This window comes from Ovis aries, chromosome 17 (assembly GCF_016772045.2).
Source record: "Ovis aries strain OAR_USU_Benz2616 breed Rambouillet chromosome 17, ARS-UI_Ramb_v3.0, whole genome shotgun sequence".
Classification (NCBI taxonomy): domain Eukaryota; kingdom Metazoa; phylum Chordata; class Mammalia; order Artiodactyla; family Bovidae; genus Ovis; species Ovis aries.
In genome coordinates this window covers 5,942,313-5,954,284 of record NC_056070.1, presented here as the reverse complement: position 1 = coordinate 5,954,284, position 11,972 = coordinate 5,942,313, and the positions used below count along the sequence as shown (strand labels likewise).

The 11,972-nt window shown below is 43.8% G+C and overlaps 1 long non-coding RNA gene and 1 other non-coding gene across 2 annotated transcripts; one reads left to right on the top strand and one right to left on the bottom strand.

Annotated features, from left to right (window-relative positions):
- Nucleotides 1-554: 554 nt before the first annotated feature.
- Nucleotides 555-660, bottom strand: LOC114108926 (U6 spliceosomal RNA). The gene has a single exon (XR_003585652.1). It is a non-coding gene; the product is annotated as a U6 spliceosomal RNA (small nuclear RNA).
- Nucleotides 661-5,059: 4,399 nt separating this feature from the next.
- Nucleotides 5,060-9,954, top strand: LOC132657982 (uncharacterized). The gene is made up of 2 exons (XR_009596833.1): nt 5,060-5,406; nt 5,900-9,954. It is a non-coding gene; the product is annotated as an uncharacterized LOC132657982 (long non-coding RNA).
- Nucleotides 9,955-11,972: the final 2,018 nt, after the last annotated feature.

The following is an 11,972-nucleotide window of genomic DNA, read 5'->3' as shown; positions in this document are numbered from 1 at the left end:
TTTCGGCTGAAATCTCAAGAGAGCCTCTAGTCCTGAGTCTCCCAGTTCGGCTGCCCCCATGTTCCTGACTCACAGTGACTGTGTGAGATAGTAAATGTTAGTTGTTTTAAGCTGCTAAACTCTTAAGTGTAGCAATAGACAAATAATGCACTCTGCCTTCACGCTACTTCCTGTGGAGGCTAGAGGTGCTAAGACTATGTCTCGTTGTCACGTCAGAGTGACGAAGGCTACTAAAACGATGTCCAAGGACAGGAGTTATTTAGGAATTCTTAGTTTGAGAAACTCAGTTCAAAGACGTATAGTAGAATTGCATTTTAAAAATTTATACTCTCTTTTCCCAAAGAAGGCACATTAATTCCAACAAAAGTAAATGCACAGAGCCATAAGTACAAATAGGAAATAGAAAATCAGGACCAAACCAAGGGAACAGTAATTATAAGCATAAGGACCAATAAAATTGCCACAGTTGAAATCTTAAGCATGATCTGAGCTTCCTGGTAGTCATGGTGAAAGGGGGAACTTAGTAAGTTCTATAGTTTTTCTTTTTCTTTTTTTTTTATATGGAACACTTCATTAATTTTTGTGTCAGCCTTGTGCAGGGGCCATGCTAATCTTCTCTGTATCATTCCAGTGTAGTTTTTCTTATTGGAAAGGAAACAAAGCTTTTCCTAGAATCCAAATTTAAAACAAAGTTCTCATGTGAACTTAAATATGAGAGCTGAACTAGGTAGAGGATAAGACTCTCAGTCCTTCAGAGATATTGTGTTAGCTAAATTCATTTAGCTGTTACCTGTGTTCTTTAGTAAAAGAGGGAGGAAAGAGTCAGAGCTCAGAGCAATGGTGAATTATAGAATATAAAAGGAATTTCTTTGACCTCATGCTGCTGGGCCTTTTGAAAGTGGCATGTAAATGTCTGTGGAAATATTTTTGATCTGAGTTGAAGCCCTTGCTTTTCTTTCTCTTTTTCTGTTGGTATATATATAGCATGAAAGCACTTCTTGGGCAGCAATTTAAAATAGCCCAGTTTATCTCTCTGCGTATATTCCCGGTCTTGGTCGCAGTCTATAAATTCTTTCTGCTATCTCGGACTTTGCCTGAGAATGTGAATCCTGCAGCACATCCCATCACATTCCTCTGGTTTCCTGACCCCCTGTTATTTTCACCAGTCCTCCTAGACTTTGTTCACAATCCTGCAGGGAGGCTGCAAAGGCGATGGAATGTGGTAGCTGGGCTGCAGGGATGGTCCAGGGACCTAATTGGTTGTGTGCGACAAGCTTTCCAAGAGCACTGCTGGGCTGATGCCCTGCTTTTGAGCATGAGTTTCAAGGGTCTTGCCAAGATGTGCCAGGCCACAGTGGTCTGGGAAAACCCCAGTGTCCATGGAGCTGCAGAGCCGGAGTCAACGCCAGGCATGAAATGGAAGGAGATCGCTCTCCCAGGGTCAGACAGGGCACCTCTCCTGCCTCGCCCTTGTCCCGCGAAGCTCTGTCTGTGACAGCTGAAAATACAGGCTGCACTGTATGAAGACGCCAAGCACACTGCCTGGCTTGTAGATTTCAATTTCTGTTCGTTTTCTCCTTGCCTTCTTCTCTGTCTCCTCTCCTCCCCTTCTTGTTTTCCTCCTTTGCCATCTGCAAGCATCTGAGGAGCAGAGCTGGTGTGTGAGTCCATTTTATTGAAACGTTGCCCTGGCTGTTTCCTCTGCCTGGAATCCTAGGTCTTCTCTTGGCTTAGTTAACTCCTGCACGCTGTGTCAGCCTGAGCCTTTTCTGCTCCCTCTTCCTAAGTCAGCTCTCCCTGTCAGCTCTTCTCATCGCACTGTGCTCTGTGCTCAGTCACTAGAATCGTGTCCGGCTCTTTGGGACCCCAGGGACTGTAGCCCACCAGGCTCCTCCGCCCATGGGATTTCCCAGGCAAGGATACTGGAGTGTGTAGCCACTTTGTTCTCCAGAGCATCTTCTCAACTCAGGGATCAAACCTGCATCTCCTGCATTGGCAGGAAGATTCTTTACCACTGAGCCATCTGGGAAGCCCATTTCATCCTTTTAGTTCTTATCATATAGATTATTTTAATTTCATGAGCATGATGACTTGATTAAATAAATTTTACGTTTTTTATATGGTACTTCCCTGAAACGATCTGGTGACATTTATATTCCCAGAACAGTGCTTGAGCCATAACAGGTGTCCATATCATTAGTTGAGTGGTCAGTGAATCAGTAGATGAAAAAGTCTAGTTCCATGAATTGTGCCTGGTGTCTGCCAGGGCGTCACAGTTTTTGTGTGATAAAGATGAATATTTCTGTCTACTAGGATGTGTTCAGGACTGCGGACACCAGGTGTTCAGAGGACCAGAACTGTCCCCCAGTGATGGCAAGGCCAGATTGGCAGGCTCATAAGTGAAGCAGAGTCTTCAGATCTTTCAATATTAAGTCCCTGTATTCACTTGCCAGGGCTGCCATACAAAGTATCACAGCTGGATGGCTAAACAGCCACTCTCTCCCTGCATCTTCACAGGGTCTTCCCTCTGTAACTTTCTGTGTCCAAACGTCCCTTCTCAGGAGGACACCAGTTGTAGTGGGTTAGGCCTTGCCCTAATGACCTCAGCTAACTTAATTGCGTATTTAAAGATGCTTTCTGCAAGTACAGTCACATTCTAGGGCCCCAGGGTTAGGACTTCATTGTTCAAAAACATAGATTTTGAGAGGGCCCAATTCAGGGGTATAACAGCATTTCTAAAGTGAAACCACCACTTACTACCCCATGTGATGTAGTTAACCTCTCTGTGCCTTGATTACCTCCTCTGGAGAAAATAAAAGCACCACCTCGTGGGGTGGTATGAAGTTTGTGAGTTGACACCCATGAGGACTTGGGACAACAGCCTGTGACGAGCTCCCAGTACACGTCAGCTGTTATTGGGATACCTCATTCGTCAGAAGACAGTTGTGGGCAATTGGACTGTAAGAATTCGTCTCCAGCACCACTGACGATAGCCAAGATACCGAAGCCACTTAAATATCTATCAACAGACGAATGGATAAAGAAGCTGTGGTACCTATACACAGTGGAGTGTTGCTCAGCCATTAGAAAGAATGTAATAAAGCCATTTGCAGCAACATGGGTGAACCGAGAGATTATCCCACTAAGTGAAGTCAGGAAGAGAAAGACAAATGCCACGTGATATCATTTATATGTGGAATCTGAAAATACGTACATAAATGAACTTACTTACAAACCAGAAGCAGACTCACAGACATAGAAAACAAATTTATGATTACTGAAGGGGAAAGGGGGAAGAGATAAATTATGAATTTGAAATGAACAGATACACACTGCTGCCGCAGCTGCTGCTAAGTCGCTTCAGTCGTGTCCGACTCTGCAACCCCATAGACCGCAGCCCACCAGGCTCCCCCGTCCCTGGGATTCTCCAGGCAAGAACACTGAAGTGGGTTGCCATTTCCTCCTCCAATGCATGAAAGTGAAAAGTCAAAGTGAAGTCGCTTAGTCATGTCCGACTCTCAGCGACCCCATGGACTGCAGCCCACCAGGCTCCTCCGTCCATGGGATTTTCCAGGCAAGAGGACTGGAGTGCGGTGCCATTGCCTTCTCCAAGATACACACTACTAAATATAAAATAGATAAATGAGGATTTATGGTATAGCACAGAGAACTCTATTCAATTTCTTATAATAGCCTATAACAGAAAAGGATCTGAAAATGAATATGTATGTATAACATAAGATAATATCATATAACATGTAAAATTAAACCACTTTTCTGTCTACCTAAACTAACACAACACTGCGACTCAACTGTGTGTGTGTGCTCAGCCACTCGGTCGCGTCTGACTCCGCGACCCCATGGACTGTAGCCAGCCAGGCTACTCTGTTCATGAGGTTCTCCACGCGAGAATACTGGGGTGAGTAGCCACTACCTTCTCCAGGGGATCTTCCGACCCAAGGATGGAACCCGCATCTCCTGCCCTGCAGGCAGATTCTTTACCCTCTGAGCCACCAGAGAAGCCTGTAAATCAACTATACTTCAATTAAAAAAAAATTTTTTTTTAAAGAACTGTTCTCTGCCCTCAAGATGCTTATAGATGCCTTTGAGTGAAGATAAAAATAATCAGTAAAAACAACCAGGCATTGTCCTTAACCCATTTTCTCGATGAGAACATAAGCTCCACGAGGGTAGCTTTGTTCATGACTCTGTTTCCCTCCTTACTAGGCACTTACTGGGCACTGACTAAATATCTATTCTGTGAGCAAATGAATGAATGAACTATGGCACCGTGAGCTCCTGATCCCAAAGAGCAGACTCAGGGTCAGGGACGTGAGCCTTCCGGCTCCTTTACGGGCTTTTGCTGATTGCAGCAGCCAGACATGAATGGATCTCCCCTCCCAGGGCATTTTTAATCTGGCTCCATCGCTCAGGAAGTTAGTGGACCTCTCCCCCAGGATGATCCGGCCCAGCTGCAAGGGTAGCAGTTGTCATAATTAACGTTTATCTTGCTTAGACAGTTTATAATTATAATCAGCTCATTCAAAACCCCTATAAGGTTCTTTCTTTTGCTCTGTTAGTCATGTCCAACTCTTTGCGACCACATGGACTGCAGCCCGCCAGGCTCCTCTGTCCATGAGATTCTCCAGGCAAGAATATGGGAGTGTGTTGCCATTCCCTTCTCCAGGGGGATCTTCCCCACCCAGAGATCAAGAGACAGAGATGTCCCTTGCATCTCCTGCATTGGCAGGCAGATTCTTTGCCACTAGGGACACCTGGGAAGTCCCTTCTATAAGGCAAATATTACTATTTCCAGAATGAAAGCATGAAGAGGTTAAATAACCACTCCCCAACGATACAACCAGGAAGCAGCAGATCGAGAAATTGAATTCGGATCTGTCTGACTCCCAAGTCCTTGCTTTCACTGTGAGCTGGCTTCTCTTTTTGTTTTTGTGGATATTTTAAGCTGTGTCAGGGACTGCTTGCCAGATGGCTTTTTAATCTCTCTCCTGTTGCCTCATTATTAATCTCTAAATTGTTTAGCGGAGAGAGAACTGGTACAGAAAGCAGGCATCTGCATGGGAGAGGTTTCTGGAAGAGCTGCTGACATTTCACATGGAGGGTGGGCTAGGTCTGGGTAGAGGAGGGACACAGAAACACACTACGACTGGGGGGGGCAACCATGGGATCTGTCTGTCCGGCTGGTGCCGCGAGAGGCTCAAAACCACCGTGTCACCAGCAACGCAAAGCTATGAACCAGGGTCAGTCGAATATTTAGCTGGTGGTTGCTTCCTGCTTTGGTCTGCTTGGAAAGGGATGAAGAACTCCTTGCATTCTTCGCATATACTGAAAACCCACACTGCACTGGAGTTAGATGCTCTTTCTGGAAGATGGCCGGTGCTTCAGGTAGAGTTCTGCATGTTGTGAAGCCCCACCTCCTGAAGTTTTCCCCAGGCAGACTGGCTCCTTAGAACACGTCATGCTCAGCTGGGCCGGGCAGTGCCCAGCCCTTTGTCTAGGCTGTGCGGAGGAGGACTGGAGTGTCTGGTGTGCCTCCAGTGGTAGCTAACTCCCAGGAATCTCTCTGGTCCTTGCATCTCCACAGGATGGAGGGGAAAGTGCTCTCAGATGAGAAAAGTAGGCGGAGGCTGGAAATCAGCAAAGCACATTTATTCCGCCAAGTATACAGCATTCTGAACTTGCTCCACCCTTCTTATTTTCCATCTGTCTCTTTATTCATCCCAGTAATATCTGGGCACTTTGAAAACAGTGATATTTTAATGTGAAGCTATTCCAAGGAGAAGGGAAAATATCCTCATTTGGCATAAACCCGCCATGCAAATTAGCCTAAATAAAAATGAGACTAAAGGCAACTTGGAATATTATTGTACTTTCTCAGGCTCCTGCCAGTCACTGCTGTCAGCTGTAGCATCGCTCCATCCTGGTGACAGTGTTGAGAAGCAGGGGCTTGTGTTCTGGAAAGGTTGGACACCAAAGATCCTGCTCTTAGGCTGCGTTGGACCAAGCCATTGACGGCCACACCAGCGGTCACAACAGGACTTTCTCAGAGGGTATTCCCGTGTTTGGCTCATCAGAGATCAGCCTCTCATCAAAGGACTCTGGCATCCACTCTGTTGGTTTTGTTTCTGGGTGACTATTTAAGTTGTGTGTGTTTGTGTGTGTGCTTGCATATGTGTGTGTTAAGGGCCAATGCTATGCAAGTTGACATTAAAAAAAAGTCACAGAAAGTCTTCAGAACAGGGTTAACAAATCATCATGCTCCTGCCACTGACGACAATGAAGCAATTTCTTTCCTTTCCATCTGCATCATGTTTTTCTTGCCTTCTCTTCTTCCACTCTGTCTCCTTGAATCCTCTCCTTCCTTCTCTTCTGGGTGAGCCTTATGTTTGCTCTGGGTTGGGGGTCATCCTACCTTGAAGCAATACACAAATCCAGAATGGAGGGCAGATGCTGTGGCCAACCAAAGCAATGGATGATCAGCATTATCATTAATTTCCTCAAGTCATGGTTGAAATGGCCTCCTTGGAAACATTCTCAGAATCCTTCCCTAAGCCTATCATGTTTGTGAACCATTCTGAAAGGAGAATGCCAGCTGGCTATATTTATTCCGAGGTTCTATTTCAATCAGACATTAAGACAACTGGGACAACACCCTTATCAGACTTGTCGCAAAGGAGTCAGACATGTCACTACATTCATTTCACGTCTCTAATTTCAAAGGTCGTAAGGCTGGAGGTGGTTAGATACCTTCTGCAGCTTTGCTTTGTTGGGGGGAATTTGAAACGATACATGAAATCAACAAGGCTGACTTTTGAACTTTTTTTTTTGACTGTCGAGCCCATGATCCTGCAATCTGTTTTGTTCTAAGAAATAATTCACTGAACGAGCATGCTAAGGTGGATAAGTGCTGAAATGCCTAATCTGAAATGTTAGTTTTCCATGTAAGTTGGGGAGGAGGTGAATAAGATTTCTGAAGTGTCCTGTGAACCTCCTTCCTCTAGATATTTTTATTTATAAGCTTAACTTCAAATCTCTTATTTCTTTATCTGAATGTTTTAAAGTCTTCCTCCCCATTGATACTCATCATCATCTTCTCAAATAGCCTCATTTTCTCCTTATCTTTCCACGTATCTCAAATTCTCAATCTTTCCAACAGATAAGATTCCAAAGCTCAGCCATGTGGCTGAACTGTATCAAAATGCTCCATATTTTGCATGCTCTTTGATCTTGAAGTTCAACTCAGTTATTTCTCCACGTTGGCATGTACAAATATTTAGGCATAAAGATGGCCATGAGAACATCAGTAATGAGAAGAAAATTGGAAACCAGATATTCATTGAATAAATCGTGGACACTGATGGAGTGGAATATTATGCAGTCATTTCAAATGATGTAAAAGAATAGCAACATGAAAAATATCCCTAATGCATTATTTAGAAGAGATAAAAGGAGAGTTTTAAATAGTATTGTCCCAGCTTATTAAAAATGTGGCCAATTTTTTCCCCCAAAGACTGTTGGTATAGACATTAAATGTAAACAATGGTTTTCTCTGAATGATAGAGGTGATTTTTATCTTAAAATTTTTTTTTAATCTATTTCATGTTTAAAATTTTCTGGCTTTTATCTATCTCCATGTACATTTTTTCCTGTCTGGACCACAGGGAATTGCCAGAGACCACTGCCAGGAAATCATTCTGGGAATAAACAGAATTATCCAAAGAAAATCCACAAAAGCAAGTTACAGTCCTCTTTCTAGGTTGCAGACATCAGTGTTTTCTGACCTATGTGTCCCTGTGACCTACTCTGAACCAGAGCATCAAGGGGGTGCAGATCAATGGTTTTCAAGACTAGAAGAGATTCAGAGGAGTCTGTTGAAGAGCCCTTAGACTGAAAACCACCTCACCAAGGAACTTAAATTATACACAGTTTAAGAGACAGTTGCAAGTATCCCATTTAAAGAAATATTTGAGCAAAGAAAATAACACTACCTAACCCTTACCTCAGTTCAGTTCAGTTCAGTCGCTCAGTCGTGTCCAACTCTTTGCTACCCCATGAATCGCAGCATGCCAGGCCTCCCTGTCCACCATCTTCCGGAGTTCACTCAGATTCATGTCCATCGAGTCCATGATGCCATCCAGCCATCCCATCCTCGGTCGTCCCCTTCTCCTCCTGACCCCAATCCCTCCCAGCATCAGAGTCTTTTCCAATGAGTCAACTCTTCGCATGAGGTGGACAAAGTACTGGAGTTTCAGCTTCAGCATCATTCCCTCCAAAGAAATCCCAGGGTTGATCTCCTTCAGAATGGACTGGTTGGATCCCCTTGCAGTCCAAGGGACTCTCAAGAGTCTTCTCTAACACCACAGTTCAAAAGCATCAATTCTTTGGCGCTCAGCCTCCTTCACAATCCAACTCTCACATCCATACATGACCACAGGAAAAACCATAGCCTGGTTGATGTAAAAGAGGAAAAAAATCTATTGAAGTGCAATAGAAAAAAGAAATTTTGGAGACTTAATGTAATAAAGAGAGTTAAGTCATTTTCGGAAACTGGGAAAGTACCAGAAGAGAATTTAAAACATGAGAATAGCAAAAAAAAAGTTTAATGAAGATATAACATCTCTACTCTCTGGAACCTAACAAGCCCATCCCTAGATCAATCAGAGACTTCATGCTTAAGGAAAAGGGTAGGACACTCAGCCCTACTAGAGAATTCTTGGCAGAATAAACCACTAGTCTGACGTGGTATGGCAATTCCCACGTGCTTATTTATTTGTGTTTAAAACTTTGAGTGTCTTGAAAGTCAGCCCCGCCGCCCACGCCTACAGTTTAGAATGACATCCTGAGTGTTGCTACATTCTCAGTCATCAAAGGCATATTCCTTCATGCTTAGTATAATCCTCTTAGAATGGTGGGGACAGCCAATGTTATACTTTAGGAAGAATTTTCAATCATGTGAGTAGAAGATCAAAGAGGTTTCCTGGGACTGCTTTTTTTTTTTTTTTTTTTTTGGATCACGCTTCCTTTGACAAGAGAAGAACATAAAATAGAACATACATCTTTAATTTATTCAAAGTAATGAATAATAACTCCATCATTCAATAAATATTAATAGTTGTTGGACATGTATGATGTGCCAGGAACAGTGCCAGTTGTTAAGGATGAAGAACAAAGCATAAAGCCCTCAGGAAGCCCACAGTGTAACTAAAGATTCTTGCTGATAGAGTGTTTTTATGATACGAAATGTACCGGGTGGCTCAGACGGTAAAGAAACTTCCTGTAATGCAGGAGACCAGGGTTCGATCCCCAGGTTAGGAGGATCCCCTGGAGCAGGGAAGGACTACCCACTCTAGTATTCTTGCCTGGAGAATTCCATGGACAGAGGAGCTTGGCAGGCTACAGCCCATGGGATTGCAAGGAGTCGGATGCAGCTGAGCAACTAACAATACACCACCAATATTAAACATGGTAAAGAGTCAAATGGGGTTGATTCCATCAATTTCTCATGAATATTTGCATTCATTTAGCAATGTCTTTGTGGTGACTTTCTCAATAAGAATTAATTTTCCAATGAAGATGTGCTTCTATTTGCGTCCTCCAGGTCTACTGTCTACCCTTCTCCATCCTACTATGCCCTGGAGGCCGGCCCGTGAGCTCTTTGACTTTTGGTTGGGTTCAGCCAATGAGACATTTTGCAGGAGTTGAGTGGGTGGGGACAGTTCAACTGGGATGTTTGTTTTCTCAGCTCCCCACCCGCTGCAATTCTCTACGCAGACCAGTAAAGAAGTTTCTCCGTTCGCCGTCCTTCATGCCTGAGGGTGGACTGGCTCCCTACTATCGACAGTCTGCAGCACTGCACTGTTCTTGTTGGTTTCCTAAATCTAGCCCACGTTTCTGTAAACAGCTCCTGTAATAAAACTCTCTTTGAATTACCTAGCTGCAGGCTGCCGTTTCATGCCTTCCTGACACAGAGGGTGAAGGGCCTCATTCAAGGATAACACGAGATATCCATTCTAGATCATTTCTGGGACCAGTATTAACGGGATGCTTTGAGGAAACCTTAATTCAAATCAACCCTCTTCATAATTGTTCCTTTGCTGATATGTAAATCAGTAGTGCTTTATGAGAGGCTAGTAGATCACAGATTTGAAGCCTTTCTTGTTTCTTTCACCATCTAGGAAACTATAAGCACATTAAATCCGCGGCATCGTCTATTGTCAGCCTTAGTGTGTCTGTGACCTCTCTCCCCACAGCTAAGGACAGCAGTCTCCCGCCTTCGGGCTCAATCTGATGTGAGTTCCCATAGCAGACTCTGACCTCGAATATCAGGAGTTGGCAGCAGGCTTGCCACCTTCCAGACTGGCTGTGACCTTCTGCTCCTCTCCTCATTCCTGTAACTTTCCATCTGTTCTCTCTGGGACTTGAAATCCTACCATGACCAGCACCCCTCCCAGGAACCCTGTAGCCCATAGGTGGCTGTTTCCAACCGGGATACAGCGAATGGGATGTGGTTCTCTGTTTACCACCAGTGCCAACCCAACATGCGACTGCGTCTCTGAAAAGGGCCTGGTCGCTACTACCGGACCCTGCCTCATGATGGACCACCCCCGTCCCATGCCTAAAGAGACAGCACACTTCTGTAAATGCCAACTAGCTTGTTTATTAAGTGGCTGCTCTGCCCTAGGCACCATTCTAGGTTCTGGGGAGACTGGTTTCCTATTGCATTTGGAAAGTGGGAATAATGATTGAATTCTACTTTTGGTAACAAAAGGAAGAGAGATAACTTACATATTTAAGCCTTAGCTGTAATTCATCATGTTGGTTTCTTTTCTTTTACTTTGATACACATCTACCACATTGCTTCATGCCTTTTCTTTTAAAGATAACTTGCTTTCCCTTAGTAGATAAATCAAGCAATTATATTTTGTGATTGTATCCAAGGATCTCATTCTACTATAATCCTACAACGAGGGTTTCCTTCCAAAGGACCATAGGTCTAAAATATCAAAAGATGACTTTTCAAACTCTCATAATGTAGATTGTGAGATAAATTCAGTGTTTTGCTCACTTCCATAAAATGAGGCTATTCCTGTCTTGCAACCAACTACACAAACTGGCCTTGATTTGCTGACATGGTTTTAACCAGTTTGGAACAAAAAATCCGCATTCAATAGTTTTGTTAACAAGTCGTATCTATTTTAACAGATTTTAAGTTTTATTTAATTAAATGGTTCAAGAAAAATTTTAAGTATGGTTTGGGTGACTTGCTTTTGTTTCTTATTGGCACAACTGATGATTTGGCTTTTACAACCACTTATTTCATTGCGGAAGGTCAAGACAAGTGGTGAGGAAAGAGGGTCTTCAGCAAATGGTTCTCAAGTTGGGGGTGGGGAGGGCAATCAGGCCAGCGTTTCAGTCTGAAGGGTCCACAGGCTATTAAAACCGTTAACAAGGCTTTGCTGCATCCTCTTGGATGGAAAGAATGGCTTTGTAAAGGGGAACTGGGCTGAGCATGGACACATCAAGGGTACCCACTCTGAAACTAGAGGAGAGAGAAAATACAACTCCCAATTCCTTTTCCGTGGCTTTAATGGCTAAACTCCACTTAGTTTAAGCTAACGGGATATAACGGTGCCTTTGACAGATGCCGTCACGTCAAGATCTGATAGGAGCTCTGAAAGTCTAGGGTTGAATCCTCTTCCTTTCTGCCAAGGATGCCAGTCCACATCTCAGTTCCTCTTCTCTGACTGATTATGGAATTTTGAGCCATTCCTACTGCAGCCCACCCCTCTCCCTGGGTGAAACTGGCTTTACACCTAACACCTGTGTGTAAATAACATGGTAATAACTCACATTGCTTTCTCAGTGTACCACAGGGATCTCACTCTTGAAAGGAACTCTGAAACATATGCTTTGTAAGGCAGAATACCTCTTTTGTAATGTAAACAGTATAA